Source organism: Sturnira hondurensis, unplaced genomic scaffold (genome assembly GCF_014824575.4).
Source record: "Sturnira hondurensis isolate 20B ecotype Veracruz unplaced genomic scaffold, ASM1482457v3 Scaffold0021795, whole genome shotgun sequence".
NCBI classification, from domain to species: Eukaryota; Metazoa; Chordata; class Mammalia; order Chiroptera; family Phyllostomidae; genus Sturnira; species Sturnira hondurensis.
The window spans coordinates 2492561-2510205 of NW_028094426.1; the positions used below are offsets into that span (position 1 = coordinate 2492561).

The following is a 17645-nucleotide window of genomic DNA, read 5'->3' on the forward strand; positions in this document are numbered from 1 at the left end:
TAGACAGGAAGTACAAGTGTCTGAAACCTGTGGAGAATTTTTGTGAGTTTATCTGAGTGTGCAGGGTGGAGGGGAGTGAAGGTGGGGGGAAATGGGACAGATGGAATAGCAAATCAATAAAATATATTATTAAGAAAAGAAGACAGTGAAGGAAAGCGAGCTCTTAAATGCTCTGCAGAAGGGCAGTTTGCAGCTTCTTTTACGCAGTTGCAATTAAGAAGGTAATTTTAAAAAGATTATACATAGGTGGGAGAAAGCAAGGCCATGGTTGGGTTACAGGGTAGTTAAGATTGTGCACTCTCTCCAGAGGTTGGTTATGCCTTTAAGGGGTATTACCTTTGGCATCTCTAAGGTGTCTTAACTTAGATACAGAAGAACAATGGACAGGGCTGGCTTAAAAACCTTTCACTAAAGAAGTTACAGGCATGAGGTGTGACTACCCACCATGACCTGCTCAGTTAGAAATTTATGGTTTATTACAGTATCCCTTTCATCCACAAATTACTGCATTTATTTAAATTACTTTTTTTAAAATCCCAAATTACTGCCCATTTTGTTGTACATATGTGTGTGCTTTTTCTTAAAACAGAACATGTGAGGGAAGTCTTTGGTTTCCTTTCTCTAAATAGAACACTGCATTTAATTCCATTGTTAGTATTACAGCGTTATGTCCCACCTAACCAAAACAAACATCACCCACCACTGCAGGTACTCTTATTGGACAGGTGAGGTTGGCCAGTCTGACTTCAGATACACAACAGTATTTTACTGAGGCCTACTCCCAGTCATTTAGGAGCTTAAAAATAACTTGATTTGACCTTAAAAATTGAACAAGTTTTCCAGATCAGCTCGCTCTACCAGATGCTCTTCAGTATATTCAACTGAAGTCTACTATGTGTTTTTTTAAACAGAATTTTAGAAGAGTTCCATCTTCATTTCCATGAAAGACTTGAAATTTACCGCCACCCATATAATGCTGTCAGACTGCATTCCCTCAGTGCCGATAAACAAGCACTTGCTTTTGTCTGTGTTCTCTTCTGTGTCTTTGTTTATCAGACTTGAGAAATGCCTCAGACTCCACACTCACTCAGAGACAGAAAGGCCAGAGGACTTCAGGCCTGATCCTACTGTGGACAGGGAGCCACTGAGGATTCTAAACCAAGGGGTGTCACAGTATTCGTCCCACATCCTACCGCTATGGGAACTATGGTTTATTACAGCACCCCTTTTCATCTGATCATTCCCAACCAAATTATATAATGACACAAAAGTGGTTGAAAAACTGACTAGTGTGCTGCAAAAATCTAAGGCAAGGAGAATCGGTTCTCCTTAAAGGATTAAGCTGTTGACTAAGGAATCATCCAAAGAGTCTAGACCCAAATCACAACTTTCTTGGTCATATGTGCTATACCAGGAGAGTCTCTGAAACAAGATGTCAGGATAAGGTACATTTCATGGGCCTGTTCTGAGCACAGCAGTTGAGAGACCAAAGACAGCAGGGGCCTGGATTGGAGAAGAAGACAAGTGGAAGACTCATTCAGAAAAGCTTAGTGCCTTGGAATAAAGTCCAAATTCCTCAGTGTAGCATTTAAGACCCTTGCCACCTGGCCCCAGCCACATTTTCAGCCTCATTTGTCTCTACTCCCAGCAATATAACCCACACTGAGTGACTTTAGACACCAAGCTCCCTCTAATGGTTCTCTGCATGCCCTTGCTCCTGGGCTAGCCACAGTCCTCCTGCTGTTGTAGTGGTTTCTCTCCAGTTCCACACTCACCTTGTCCCGCCTTTACACAACTGTCCACCAGTCCTAGTTTTTTTTGTTCTCTGGCCCTCGATGAGAGTGCCCTCTCTTCTACATAGATTTCTCTACTTCCCACACTTGTAAGTGACAAGCCCATCCTGTTTCCTTTAGCCATTATTTTTCTTTCCATAATGGGGCTTCTGAAAGTTCAAGTTTTGCTTTGCTAGCTAGATTGCAAGCTTCTTGAAAGACAGGGGCCAATTCCTATCTTTGTAATACTGTCCACAGCAAGAATAATTCCTTTGATATAACATGCGCTTTATAAATGTTTGTGGACTGACTATAAACAAGGAGATCTCAACACACTGAGCTGGAAGACACTGAGCAATACTCCAAGCTCCACCTAGTTACAAAGCAATCTCAACATTTCCTAGTGTAAAGTCTGAAGAAGCAGAAATCCTGATGCAGGACAGAGACAGAAAAACTGTTTCTCACAACCAATCAGTGAAAAACTAAACACACTGTAGGACAATGTGATATCCTTTCCGGGGTGGGGAAAGAGCGGGGAGTTATTCCGCAGCTTGGCTCGGCCACTTCCCCAACCCGCTGCTAACTTCAGTGATCTCTAACTTTAGGGATAGCGAGACTGTTTGTCATTCTGCAACAGACCAGGTTCTCCCTTAGATACTCTGGCTTTGAGCCTATTGTTCTGTCTGTGTGGAGTAACTATGCTCCCAGAAAATGTCTTTTCAGTCTTAAGTCTTACCTTAAGAGTGAAATTTCCCTCTTATACCTTCCCAATTCCTTCCACCAGACTTAGAAACCTCTTTCCAGAAGCATTCACTTCCAACCCCAACCCAGGAACCCACATCTACCCATTACCACATTCCAAAAATGATTTCTTTAAATGCCTGGCCCAGGTACAAAGTATCTGGGAGATAAGACTTTTTTTAAAATCCTCATTAGAGGACATGCTGAGACAGAAAGAGAAACATCAATGTGAGAGAGAAACATTGACTGGTTGCCTCCTGTATGTGCCCTGACAACACGAACCCGCAACCTTTTGGCGTACTGGACGACACTCCAACAAACTGAGCCACCCCGCCAGGGTGAGATAAGACTTAAGAAAAAAATTGTTTTAGTATCTAGCCCACAGGCACTCAACAGATACTGTCTGAATGGATCAATGATGAGAAAAGGCATGGCCCAATCTCCTACCATCATTTACCCACAAATAGCCAACCTCTCCACACTGGGTTCAGGAGGGAGTGCTTACCCATCACCGCATCTGGAAGAGGCGGGCAAGGCTGGAGTGCACCCCCCGCAGCTTTCAATGCACCTGAGTGATTTTCCCACAGAAACAATACCAGCCATGAATGGGGTTACAGGCTGGCCCATCAAGCCCTTTACTATTTAAAGGATCTAAAACAGTTTAAACTGCTAGTGATTCTAGGACTCGCAGAGCTAAAAAATATTAGTAGAAGTTCCCTGCATGTTTTGTAGATGTTTGTGGTCTAGACTAAAATCTCAGCACTCCCTGTTACTGTAAAGGTCCTTGGAAAACGACCTAGGTTCCAGATCACCAGGGACTCCCGGAACACTCCCATTCTCGGTTTAAGTCAGAGGCTTCCTTTAAACAGCGCTGTCTGGGCAGACTAGCCGTGGCAAGTCTCACGCGTCAGCTGGGCTTTCCTCCTTTTCTTTCTGTGTCTGCCTCTTCCATTTCATTGGTATGACCAGGAAAAAGTCAGTTTAATATTAGTCCAACTGAAACATAATAAACAAATATTCTGGTGGGAAAACCAACACACTACCCTGACGTTACGGTCCAAATGCAGACGGGCCCTTAACACCGCTGACCTCTCCCTCCTATCCCCCCAGGGCCCTTTCTCACTGGGCACTGAGGGGCTGCCCGAAAAGCTTCTCTGCTTTGCTCAAACCCCCACCTCAAAACTATGTGCTTTCATTTACAAATAACCATCACCTCTCACTTCACAGAGGAAATTAATGGCCTCTGGATATTAACCTTCCTCCCTGATCACCCATCCTCTCTAACTCTGATTTTTAAATAAAGGATCTCACCATATGGCAGACCTTCTCCCAGATTCACTATCTCAAGTTAATCCTCATGACCAGTATCATCTAAGGATGATACCATCATACCCAGCTGACCAATGGGTGAGCAAACCGGAGATCAAAGGGATTAAAAAGCATGTGTCCACAGTCCCATGACAACTAAATGGCAAAGCAGATAGAATCTTGCTCTCCTGACGCTCGCTGAGTTTGCACCGCACCACAGCGCGTCTGTTTCAGCACAGTCCCAGGTCCAGCCAAAGTGGCCACCTGAATCTAGTCAAGCACTTTACAAATAAACTGGCCTTTGCCTCTTAAAAAAAATCTTTTTCTGATTACAAAATGCATGCTCATTATGGAAAACTCTGAAAACATTACGAATATGAAAGCATAAGACTAAGTCATTCGTAATAAAAAGAACAATCTACAACTATAAACAATATGGATGAATCAGACAATGTGGAGTGTGAAAAATGAGACACAAAAGAGTGTATTTTGTGTGACTCCACTTACATGATGCCCAGACTACAGAATGCCTTCAGAGTCAGCAGCATGAGGGGCCCGTGGGAATGCGGGTAATGTTTCAGTTATTAACTTGGGTACTTGTTGTATGAGTATGTTCAGTGTGTGAAAATTCAGTGAAGTGTATAATTATGATATGTACACACACATATGTGGCGGGGAAAAGTAGGTTTACGGTTATGAGTACGCCAGCCAGAGTTTATTCTTATATTATTACTTAAAATAATGCAATTATTGTATTATTTTCCTATAGGAACAACTATAAGCCTACTTTTGCCCCACGCTACATACACATGCATGTAGATACACATAAGACACAAACACATGTAATATATACTTGAAGTCAGATGCAGTGGTTATATTTTGGTGTATTTTCTTCCTGGTGCTTTTTTTCCTTCTTGCTATGCTGGTTTCTTTAAAAAAAATTGTGATCACAACGTGTATCTAAGTTTATATTCTGATACTTCACCTAACATAAAAGCATATGCATTTACCTAAATCACTGTAAATTCTTCCTATTTTTAATGGCTGTGTAACAGTCCATCTGGTGCCTATACCCTGCTTTACTTAACTGCTATCAACCATTTAGATGCCTCCAGTGTTTATTATGGTAAGTACTGATGTAGGGAATACTTTTACCCTTTAAATCACTTAGCCACTCTCTTTTCATACTGTTTTATGTAATTACATATTATAGCATGCTCTTCCATATGTAATTATTTATATATTTACTGCATCCTCGTTGCTCAATTATAAGCCTTCCAGAGCCACAAAGCACATCACCTCTCCTGGTATCCACCACAGAACCGACTCCTGAACACGGCAGGTACTTACTGTTTACTGAAGTGTTTTCAGAAGCCGAGTAAAACTGACGTTCCTAACAGTCTAGATTTCAGTATCACCTCCGTCATCCATGCAACATGAATGTTTCAGTCAGCTATATTCCAAACTCTTTGTTTAGTCTACACAGCTAGATGTTTAGAGGCAGTTTCGCCGGGCTCCCCTTGAGGATACAAGTACTCGCCAGCACAGTAACTTACTCTACAACTAATAGTGCCACACCCCAAGGATACAATGAAAATCAGATAAATCCGTGCCGTCAAAGAGCTAAGAGCTGGTGGACAATGAAATATGAATCCTGCTCTCCAGTCCAGCAGGAAGGGCGCTGTGAGACAAACCCTGACTCCCCTGCTCCTGAACTTCCAGATCACAAGTACACAGACAGGAACGAATACCTGTCCTAGGGCCAGACTCTGAACTCGCTGCCTGGTGGGTGCCCTCATGTTCCTCAGGCTGTGGCTGAATGTGCTTGCTGCATTTAAAATGCTTAAAATATGTTTACAAACATTTACTAATCACACCATACCTGGTAATGCAAAATTATGGTACATGTTTAAAGTGCTAATAAAAGAGAGACACGCCATTATGATAGAAATGAAAGGACAGCTTATTCAAACAGTTGAGAGTGGTGAAAAATATTTTTTGTTTCTTTTTTTCCTTTGGAATATGAAGACTGGGAAGAACCTTGAAGGGCAAAAGATGAATGAGGCTGAGGGTGAAAAAGACTAACTATACCGATCACAACCTCGCAGTAACAATCAGCCGGGACAGAGAAGAGGGATCTCCCTAAGTTTTTCCATTTTGAATACACAACAGGATGATTGGGGCCAAAGGTGGAAACCTGGCCCAACGTTAGTTAAGAAGGCCAGGAAATTGTTCTAGAACAGACAGGCTGAGCAGAGCCAGGGCTGAGCCCACTCTTGCAGTTCAAGTGGTGAGGAATGAACTTGGACACCAAGAGCTACTAAGGGGCTCCCCAGGGCTCTGAGGAAACCATGGAGGAGCTGCCTGCCTCGAGATTTTTACTGTAGACAGAGTTGTTCCACTTCAGGGGAAAGCTGCCCTACAGAACATCCAGCAGCAAGGGCAGAACTAGTTATAAAGCTTCAAAGAACCAACTTCCACTCCTTGAACTGCATCGGGGGACTACAAGCTTAAAGTCCTCTTAGTCACTTTGATCTTGTGAACAAATGAGGTTAAGAAGAGTCTCTCAGAAGCTCACTTATATGAAGCAGAGAGCTTCGGAAATTAAAATGCAGAGGGAGAAGTGACTTATGCCTGTACGTGGTACAGAAGAAGGCAAATGGAGACCCCTAAGGGAGCGTGCTCCTCCTGCAGGAAGAGGGGAGAGCCAGGCTGTGTTTTAGAATACTGAGTATTTCGGTAGGTAAGGGGGAGGCTGAACCATCTTTTTCGTGTGACCAATAGCATGTTTAGATGTTTCAGCATCAACTCACGAAACAGCTTATTTAGTCTTGCTAGAGCCTGGCACAGGAGGATGAGTAAGGAAAGAGAGCTGGAGGGCAGCCAAGCAGGGAGGCAGGACGGCCACCTAGCCAGCCCAGGATGGGAACCAGTGCCAGGTTTCAGAGGTGGTGTGTCAGCGTTGAGGTTCTAGCAAGTCAGCGACACAGTGAGATTTGTGTATCTAAGAGTCCATCGGGCTACATGTGAAAGATGGGTACCAGACGGGGAGGCAGCGAAGTGGCAACAATCTAAATGAGATGTTAAATTAGAGTAGCAAACAATGAGGAAGCCGGAAAGAGTTCCTCAGCTGTCCAGGAGGTAAAATCAGAAGGGAGAAATGAACTAGTCAGGGTGAGGTGCCACGAGAAAGGCAAGATCAGGAGTAAGGTGGATGATGGGGTTGCGGACCCTGGCAGGAAATAAGGAAGACGCTGGGAGAAGTTAAGAGGAACCACTGCACTGGCTGAGCAGAAAGGGGTCCAGCAGCCAGACGACAGAGCTCTGCCGGGATGGATATGGAAGTCCACCACCACACAGGCTGCAGCAAAACCCATGAAAGTGGGTGAGACCACTCACAACAGAAATTCGCACGTTCTCAGGTTATGATCACTTCTGAGAACTTGATGAAAACGCTCACCCCTCCAGCTCAGAATGCACATTAACAAAGAACATGTTGGGAAAAATAACAGGCAGCTTACAGAACACCTGCTGCCCACACGGGACTGCAGGTTAAGAAATCCTGGGCTTGGGAGCAGTGAGGAGACATGGTGAGAAAGAAGGTCTAAAGAAGCGCTTCCCAACCAGAATGCTACCGGCAAATTGCAAGGGACAAGTCTTCACCACACAGGATGCTGAGCACCCTGGCCCAGTCCCTGCCCACTAAACACAGGAAATATCCACAGCCCAGTCTCTGTGCCAACCAAAAAATGCCCCCACATAGTCCCAAATAGTAGTGCTGTGTTTGAGAACCCCTGGTCAAACAGGAGAGAAGGAGGCATCAAAGAAGTCTTAGAAAAATCAGAGATGGGAGGAAAAGCAGAGCTAATCCCTGGGTCGACAGGTCACCCCCACCTCCACCACTAGCACGGAGTCTAAGCCCTCCCCTGTGTGAATCACTGCAATTGCCTAACTGGTCTTCCTGCTTCTAGTTATTATCTTTTTAAAATCACCATGGAGTACATTGTATCCCAGGACTTATTTACCTTAAAACTGGAAGTCTGTATCTTTTTAGCCATACTCCTCCTCCCCAGCCCCTGGCCTCTTGCAACCACAAGTTTGTGCTCTGTATCTATGAGCTCAGTGGTTTTTTGTTTGCTTTTTTAAATATTGCTCATATAAGTGAGATTATGTGGTGTTTGTCTTTCTCTGACTTATTTCACTTAGTGTAATGCCCTTAAGGTCCATCCAGGTTGTTGCAAATGGCAGGATTTCCTTCTTTTTTTTTTTTTCTGGCTGAGTGTACAATTGTGTATATAAACCACATTTTCTTTATCCACTCACCCACTGATGGATTCTTAGGTTGTTTGTATGTCTTGGCTTCCTAATTCTATTCTTAATTCTCCTTTACAAGCCCTTTCCACAGGGCAGCAAAGTGAGGCTTTTCAATTTTACTAATTTTATTTAACAAGCACTATACTTTTTAAATACTGTCTACCTGCCATGCTCTGTTCTTTACAAATATTAACTCCTGTAACCTTCACAACACTATGAGATACATATCACTGCTATTCCCATGTTACCGATGAGGCAGAAGGCAGTTACACAACTAACTACTCGATGGTCAGAGGGCCGGTGAGTTCAGGGCAGGGATTAAACCCCGGCAGCCAGCTCCGGAGTTCACATTCTTGCCTAATAGGCCATACTACCCTCCAATTCACCCATTCCTTTAAGGCCCACAACTGTCTTCTCACTTAAGAGTAAAAACCAAGATCCTTGCCACAGCTAGGCCCTAGAATAGGGGCCCCTGCTACCTCATCGCCTGCTGCTGCCCCACGTGGCCCCCAACCTCATGGCTTTGACTGCCGCGATGTGGGCACACCTGTGCCCCGAGGCCTCTGCACTCACCAGCTCCTCTCTGTGGAGAGCACTTCCTCCAGTAACAGAGGTGGCTCCTTCACTTCGTTATGGTTTGAGCTCTCCCGAGGGAGGACTTCCTGCTCATCCAGTATCAAATAACACCTGCATTCCCACTGCCAGCATTTTCAGTTCTTCCACCTTGCTTCATTTTTTTCCTCCAAAGTATTTATCATCATCATATTTTAAAAAATGGAAAATTACTCCTTCATTTGTGATCTAACTCCCCTCAGGAGTGGACACTTTCTATGAGAGCAGGAATTTTCTGTGTTTTGTTCTCTGCTATAGCCCCATGAATGGAAAGGCAAATAGTTCATTTTTGAATGAACGAAAGACCACAGAACGGTGACAGGAAGCCAAGAAGGAGATGTTTCAGGACAGAGGGAAAAATAGCCCAACAGTGTAAAATGCTACAAAAGGCTTTGGTTATATTAGGGGTAAAAAGTTTCCATTGATTTTGGCAATTAAGATATTAGTACCTGGGGCAAGAAACATGTCTAAGAAATGGTACCTGGCTGGGGAGTGAGCTGGCAGGTAAAGCAGTAGAAGCATTACGCACGGATAACTCTTGTAAGGGGATGGCGGATAAAGGAAGTGGCTAGAAGGAGCAGCGATGCCAAGGGAGACCTGAGCGCCCTGGCCAGTGCACTTAGTTGGCGGGAGCATCGTCCCGAAGGGCTGTGGGTTTGATTTCCTGACACCTGGTGGCATCGGGTATCAAACTTGCTTTAGAAACGGCCAAATTTTACCTTAAACGTTGTAAAACACACTCACCCTATCCTGAAATAGTAATTCTAGAGCGATGTTTTACAAAGTATAAATGAATTCAAAAATGTTAAGCAAAAATAACAGTAAGATCTAACTTTTCCATCCAATATCTACCCATTAAGGGAACACATATTTTTTCACTGCATATACTTATATCTGGAACAACAGTTTAATTTTAAGTGATTTCCCAATAAATTTCTAGTATTAAGTTTTCTGAATTCTTAAGTCTAAAATGAACATGACTTAGCTCTCAGAAGCCAATGACAGTTAACCAGAGTGACAAGGTACATCACCCCCATGAATTAAACCTGGTGGGAACTATCACAACTCTTCTCTTGTTTTTACCTGTGTATCTTATTTCTTACAAAAACAAAGAGTAAAGCATATGCCACTGAGTAACAAAATCCTTCCCTCCTTCTTTCCTTCCTTGGAGTAAGAAAAGGTTTATTAGTCGAGAAGGTGCGAACCAAGAAGATGGAAGACCTAAGGTGCCTCAAATCCACCTTGCTGGACTAGGCTAACGGTTTTTGAGGGACTAGGGGAGCAGGGGTGCCGGATTGCTGGTGGGACACGTTTTACTTGGAGGACCTTGGAACTTGGCATTTATGATAAAGGGTGTCAGTCTAAGATCTTCCTGGATAACCATCCCTTGGCTTCTGAAAGGGTTCCGATGTTCAAGTTCTGGTTATGGCCTTGTCCTTTGGTTCTGTGTGTTGCGGTTGGGGGCAAGACATTGGTTCTGGGTGCAGCTGAAGGTCAAATGTCTCTCATAAAACATTTTTCTAAATGCATAATACTTGGACAGCACTGGAGTTCACTGTAATTAGCTTTGTGAAATATCAGAATGTGGCCAAAAATAAGTTTTCTAAATCCTAAAGCAAGGCTGTGAAGTAAATATGTAATAAATATTATTGGTACTAAAGAGCTCCAAGCAACTTATTCAAGGTCACCTAAAGTAACTACTAAGCATATACACATGAAGGAAAAAATAACAAGGGCTCCAACCATAACTTTCTTTTCCTCCACAGTGGTGGCTACTCAAGACGCAAATGTCCCGGGGGCACAGAGGCCGAACACAGGGTCCAATCACATGGGGAGCCCCTCTCTGGCCACTGTCCCGGTATTTTTATACAAGTGAAATCAGGTCCAGATAAGCACCAAGGCACGGTAAAGGAGGACATCTCAATTTTGTCACACCTTCCTGTCTAGAAAATAAAGGCTGGGAAAATGAGGTATAACAGGAACAATTTCCTCGAGTTAAGTGAATGTATGAAAAACTTGAAGTTCCTTCTTACGATTTTGAGCAGGTGAAGTATTTAACCCTCTTTTGTGAGAACACTGAGCTCAGAGTATGGCAAAGAATATTACTTAAAAATGCTGCTTTAATCCTCCCTGTTCTCCCAACCCAAGGGCACCCAGCTTCTCTGGCAGCAAAGACTTAGGGTCCAGACCACTCAGAGGTATAACTTTTGGGGGAAACCCAGGGGTTGAGTACAAAGAAATAAATCCTGAGAGAACTAGAATCAGCTGCCAAGTTCCCTGTATACCTAGCGGCCTACAAGATACAAAACTAGAAAAGAATTGGAATTATCATCTAAGGGTGTACGGAAAAATTCTAGAAGGAAATTAAAGTCCTAAAGACAGATCAAAAGAAAATGTTAGTGATTATATAAGGAACAGAGACTAGAAACATTAACAATAAAGACGTAAGTACTTCAGAGTTGTAAGTTCATCAAACTAACATTGCGTAAAGAGCAACCACATGACAAAAATTCTCAAACAAAGCTTTAAACCTTCCTTGGCCTTCAAAAGTCATGAGACTTTTTTGGCTGAGACAAGAAATGCTTTGGTGAGACAGGGAAGAAAGAACTTCCAGACCTCTAGGTGGCTCCCATTTTTAAACAACTATAGGGCTCTTGTACCTTAACCAATGGTCAAATGAAACCTAGCTCTTTATGCAAGTCACACCAACAGCTGGACAGTGCTGAACTCCTCAGAGCAGTAACTCTCCTTTTTCTACTCCAGTCTCCCCTGCCTTCTTTTCAAATCTCGCACCGAGCAACCAATAGCTGCTGAGTAACATGTTATCACGTGACGTGTAAAACAATGACAGGGTAAGATTTTTTTTCTTTCAGTAATCCTGTGCTGATGAAAAAAGCATAATTATTTTAATGATGTACTTAGAAAAAAGGATTATCCACACCAGAAAAATCACAAGGGTAACGCTAATTAAAAGGAGTCTCAATTTATTACTATAAGTTTTTCCACGGAGCGCAAATGTATTAATTTTACTGTACATCTGCAAAGGCTGTTTCATATTATACATCAAACCAGCAAAAAAGGAACACAGGAGAGTATCAGTCTGGTTTTTCTGTTATGAAAAGCAGATTTGACAGTGATAAGGCACCCAAAACAAAATATAAACTGGCAGTACTATCTTACTCACTACAACAGCAACTACTGAGCACCCACTACATACGCACAGAACACACACTCCCCCCACCCCCAGGCTGTGGGTATAGACTGGCAAATAAACCAGGCATTTTCCTGCCCTCAAGGCAAGAGGGAAACATCAAGCAATTAAATAATATAATTATAAATTGTGAAAAATACTAAGGGAAAAGGTGATTGTGCTGTTAGGGAGAAAAACAAAGAGGTTCTAATTACATGATGCTAAGGATGGCCTTCTCAGAGAAGACTTTATAGAAGGATATTTGAACCAGCATCCAGACCAAGAACTTACTCAAGGAGATGGTCATTAAACAACAGCCCAGGCATCAGCCCTCAGGGGGGTCTGCTGGGCAACTGCCAATGTGGCTGACAAGAGATGAAGATGGCATGCATGGGCCAAACAACACAGGACCTTGTGCCCGTGGAAGATTTTGTATTTTATCCCAAGTATAAATGTGCTTCCTAAGAGCTTTAAACAGCTAAATGACATCTCTTTCTTTCAGGATGCATGGGAAAAGAGATCAGAATGGGTGCAGAGCACGTGCAATTGGGAAAGATAATTGTGGCCTGACCAAGAATGGTAGCATAATGGAGACTGAAAAATCAGACAGGTTCGAGAGAGATTTCACCAGAAAAGTGCGTAGGAATTTGTGACAAACTGTTTGGGTGAGGCAGGGCAGTGATAGAACAAAAAAGAGAGTACAGGATAACGGGAGCCTTCTGGCCTGAGCCACTCTGATGGATGAGATGGAAAAAAAGCAGAAACAATGTGAAAGGCTCATTCTGGAGAAGTCTCAGATGCCACCATTCATCGGCTAAGATGTGCCAGGAACTACATTAGGTCTCCTACTTGTCCCAGCCGCCCTTTTGGTAGCAGTATCCCCATTTCACAGAAAGCAAACTGTAGATCACAGAGCTAAAGTCGCATGGTCACGCTCATTCAGCTTGGAGTGACAAGTCACATCTGTCACTCAAATCTCACTGGCTGGCTGGCTGTGGGATAAGCCTTCTTTCCACTATACAAAGTTCTTGGAAACTATCTCTACACTTTGAATTCCAGGTCCTGAGATTAAATGAATAATGTTTTCCTTTCCCACTCCCATCTATACCTGCAAAGAATTCTGCAATCTTTTGCATACTAGCAAGATATCTAGAACCTAAATGTGTTAGCATAAATAACAAAGCCATTATGCCAGGAATCAACCACAATGAAAAGAGCAACAATAACTAGTAGCAAACAATATTTTTACTCTCAAGTTATTATATATATCAACTTTAATTAGCAAGAATTCTGAACAAAACTAATAATTTGTCAAAATGAACAATGCATTCAAGTCAAAAATACAAGCCACCCAGGGCAGAAGGCTACAAAAGCCAAGGACTGTGATTCACATAAAAAAAAATCAAAAACTTAAAAAAAATTAGGCAAACAGAAATGATACCACAACCACAAAGAATTTAAAATGTGCAATTCCCAGATATCTCAACCAAATGTCAAATTCAGTAAACATGCACCCTAAAAACACTTAAACATTCTCTCTGCTTCTCAGTTGCTTTTCCCTGAAGCATGTTGACATTCTGGCAAACTGAAATACCTCTCCTATCTGCACAGTCCCAAGGTTTGCTGTCTATCTGCCCCTCCCTTTCTTTCTCTCTCTCTCTCTCTCTCTCTCTCGGCTATCTGATGTCCCCCTCAGTTATTGAAACGCAGAAATTAGGCTTGATTAATAAGCCTGGAAGGAAAGGACTAAATGCATTACTGCCAATTGTGTCTATTACTGAAAGGACCAGCTTGAGACTCTTAAAAAAAAGAGGAAATGAGAATGAGGGAGATTTTTCAAAGGTTTTGTCATCTACATTACAAATTACATTTTGTTGGGTCTGATACTTCAATAGAATAATTAATCATCAAGTTATGTTGAGTCTTCTTAATGGGGGGGGTATGGTCACATGTAATTTTTATGGCTCAGAAAGAGTTCTCCATGGAGAGAAATAAAATTAAAAGCGCCACTAATGTGCCTGCTAAAAGATAAATACTCACAAATCACTCTCCAAAATGATAATGCTGTGTCCTGTGTCCTGATTCTTGTGTCCACCTCTCCCTGCAGGAGGCTAGCTGGCATTCACTACTGCCTCAACTACATAAACGACAGGATGCTGAAAACCCATTAAGAAAGCGTCCCATGTTCTGTTCCTTCACAACATGATTGTTAACTCCTGGCAACAGAAAGATGAAAGACTTTACAAAAGAAAAAAAAAACCTACCTGAGGTCTCCTACCAAAATGAGTACTTAATCCAACTGACAAAAAAGCAGAGATCTATCATGTTAACAGGCGCTTCCTGGGGACACAACAGATCTCATGAGGAACTGCTGAGCCACATTATACTGGAAAATCCATAAATGTTGGTCCTCGCCTTCACCAGGCTGGAGTCATTTTTGTAAAATGCAATGCTTTGATGTATTGACAAGGCTAACCTGATGCGTTTGAATCAGCTATGATTCGCCGTGCCCTGCATATCTATTTCCTTCTAAATCCCTAAAACACCAGGGTCAATACTGACCCGCAATCATATCCCAGGCTTGCACTGCTCAAGATGCCTTTTGATGCTGAGAAAGTAGTGATTTAGCAACACCAGGCGGCTCTATGATGCTAAAATAACAACGCAACGCTGGATTATAAACCAGGTACTCGGCTTGTAAGACTCAGTGCCGCACAAGGACCCACATTCAAAGCTCACGCCCTTTCAAGTGGAATCTTAAGTTTCCTACGTTTACCCTCTCAAAGTTTCTACCGTGCAAAAAAAGGAATTACTCTGAAAGTCTCCTCTTCTGGACTCCCCTCCCTATACGGGTTGGCAGCCAACGGGAATAGGGACGGTGGAGGGTTCATCGTTCAGACAAAATTAAAAAACCTATAAACCAATCACTGTTTCAGAGGAGAAAAGAAACGTTTCACCAAATCGCCGCCCGGCAAGCGAGCATCCGATTTCCATTTGGAGGAAAAAAAAAATCAGAGAAACCAGACATACATTTCCCTTCCTAACAAAAGTGGCCTCTAAACTCCCTTGCCAAGGACACTGTGTGGAAACGGAGAAGCGAGGAACGAGCTTACACTTTTCAGGCAGACGCGTGTGTGCGGCGGGCAGAACACGCAAAAGGGAACGCAGCAAGGGAAAGGTGAACGGGAGGAAGTGAGGCAGAGGCAGAACCGGGGAAGAAGCCCCAGGTGCAGAGAGGGGACCTGGAACTCGAAGGTTTAGGGAGGAGGAAGGAGGGATCCCAGACGCTGCCGAGAAATCGCGGCCGCCGAGTAAAGTTAATACTCACTCAGTTTCGCAACTGCGCCGCCCCCGCAGGCCGCCCGGCGGGACCGGCCTGGGCTTTGGGGACGCGGCGGCGCCCGGAGCTCTGCAGGCACCCGGCGCCCGTCCCCAGCCGCGCAGCTCCGCGCGCCTCCTTCCGCGGACCGCGCTCCGCACGGGAGGGAGGCCCCGGCGCTTCCCTCAGCGCACCTCCCCGGCCGGCGCTAGGTGAGTGAGGACGCCCCCGGCGGGGCTGCAGGAGTGTGCAAGCGCGCGGGCAGCGGCGGCGCCGCAATCCGCGGGAGCGGCCCCCGGCACCGCCGCCGCTTCTGCGGGAGGGCGGGCCAAGAGTCCGTTGGTGGGAGCGATGCGGGACAGCTGCGAGCGGTGGCTGCGGAGTTGGCGGCCGGCTCGCTCCCGCGGCCGCAGTCTCCGGGCTGGGGGCCGGGCCGGGGGCCGGGCCGGGCGGCCAGCGGCTCCGCCCCTCGCCGTGCCTCGGTCTGAGCGCGCGAGAGGAGCGGTGCGGGGCGCCCCCCTCGGCCAGGCGCTCGGGTTACAGCCGTGGCTCCCCGTCTTCCCCGCCCGCGCCTCGCCGGTTCGCCGGCGCCGGGTGAGACCTTGTAACGGAACTTGGACGCCAGCGCTGCATTCTGGGAGCTTTTAAAACGGCGGGGAGTATGGTAGGGCCGCTCGGGCCCACCGGGCCACGCTCGCCCCGGCCCCCGTTGGCTTTCCTCCGGCTACACACTCCCAGGCCACCGAGGCCTGTGGTCCGGAGAGCCAAAATGGTAAGCTGACCGGTGCCTCACTGCCTCTCACGAGAGCAGAATCTTCCGTAGCCCGAGGTGACTCTCGAAAACTGCCCTCTACGGTCACCCCGGAAAGTAGGCGGCTTTCCCCGCAGACAAAAAAAAAAAAAAGCCCTGCCAACCTCCAGGACTGGGTTTGAATGGCTTTCGTCTGGAGTTGCGGTGATTCAGCGACCCCCTCCTCAACAGCAGGCAATGACAGAGACAGAAATCACAAAAAACAGGGAATGAATCAGACGTGAGTAACCACGTTTAGAAAGAACTGGGCTCAGATTCAGGACCCTCCCTCCCCTTACCTCCCTTTAAATATTGCAAATAATTAAGGAAGGAAAGAAACAGTGCTTTCTTCTAGAAATGCAGATATGTATATTATTTTCACTATTCCACCTTTTTTTTGCATGCAATTACTCTAGCCAGTGGCTAGATAAATTCAGACTTTCGTCCAGCTTGTACTCACACGTGCCCATAACTCTGCAACTGCTATCAATTTGCGGGGAGTGGGGGGTGAAAATAATGGATGAGATGCAAGACAGCATTCCAATGATAAAAATGCCCCTTTTAATTCTCCAGATACTTTTTTATTAATTATCAAAACAAGGATATTAAATTGGAAGCACAACTTGTTAACAGCTCATCTTATTCAGGGCCTGATGTGTTTAGTTTGTCTTGAGTTTGGGTTTGTAGGCTTTTGGTTTCTTGTTTTTCGACCTTTAGTTACTGCACAGCTCATTAGTTCCTCTACCACAGAGGTTAGTTGAGAAGAGAGAAATGGTAAGACTCAGATTTGGCTAAGCAGCATTTGGAGGATTTGGGGAGAAGAAGAGTTCTCTTTGATTCCAATGTGAAAACCAAGGGAACTTCATTTACAGATGACTCTGTAGGGCAAGGATCCTTTTCTCAGAGTTTTCCAACCTAAATGCAGCCATTTCCAAAGCTCTCATTCCCTTGTGAACCTTTCACTCGACTGAACATTCAGTCACCACCTAAATTGCCAAGTCTCATGGAAAATTTTAATCCCCATCTTTATGGCATTTGCAAATGTTGACTTCTCTTTCCTTCTTTGAACGTTCCCCCCCCCCTTTTGTTGTTGTTTATAATTATCCCTCTTAGTGGTGGTCTGTGACAGCAGGCAGGAGTGTGGCTGTTGGTAAACCCGGATTCTGGATCATGCCAAGTAGAAGAGCCTTAGTACAATTTCTGTTGGTCACCAGTAGGGACCTGACATCGATTTTATCGTGCATCCAGGGCTGAACAAGTTGCCTGACTCATGACATCCTAGTATATTTCACGATACTAGCGTGTAAATCAGAATGAAATGTACTACGATCGGATAACCATGGTCACTATTTAGAAGAAGTACTTACTAGTGTTGATACAGCCCCACCTATAAACCGGAATGTGCCTTACTGAAGGCTGTTGAAGTCAGTAAATTTACCCCTGTCCAGTCCTGGATAAATCCAGATCAATCTGTTCCCTACCTCCGTCCCATGTGGTTAATGCATTCTTTCTTCAGTGTATAGTGCAATTTGTTTTAAGCTTTCTTAGCTGTAATCACATCCCTGTTAAGCCTCCCTCAGATCACACCAAATGCCTTTG

General features: G+C 44.5%; 1 protein-coding gene across 1 annotated transcript in view; it reads right to left on the reverse strand.

Moving 5' to 3' along the window:
- RASSF8 (Ras association domain family member 8) overlaps positions 1-15706 on the reverse strand; it is a 103012-nt gene extending 87306 nt beyond the window's left edge. Inside the window, exon 1 of the mRNA XM_037033806.1 lies at positions 15266-15706. The gene's annotated coding sequence lies outside the window, so the exon portion shown is untranslated. The remainder of the gene's footprint in view (positions 1-15265) is intronic.
- Between the last annotated feature and the right edge of the window lie 1939 nt (positions 15707-17645).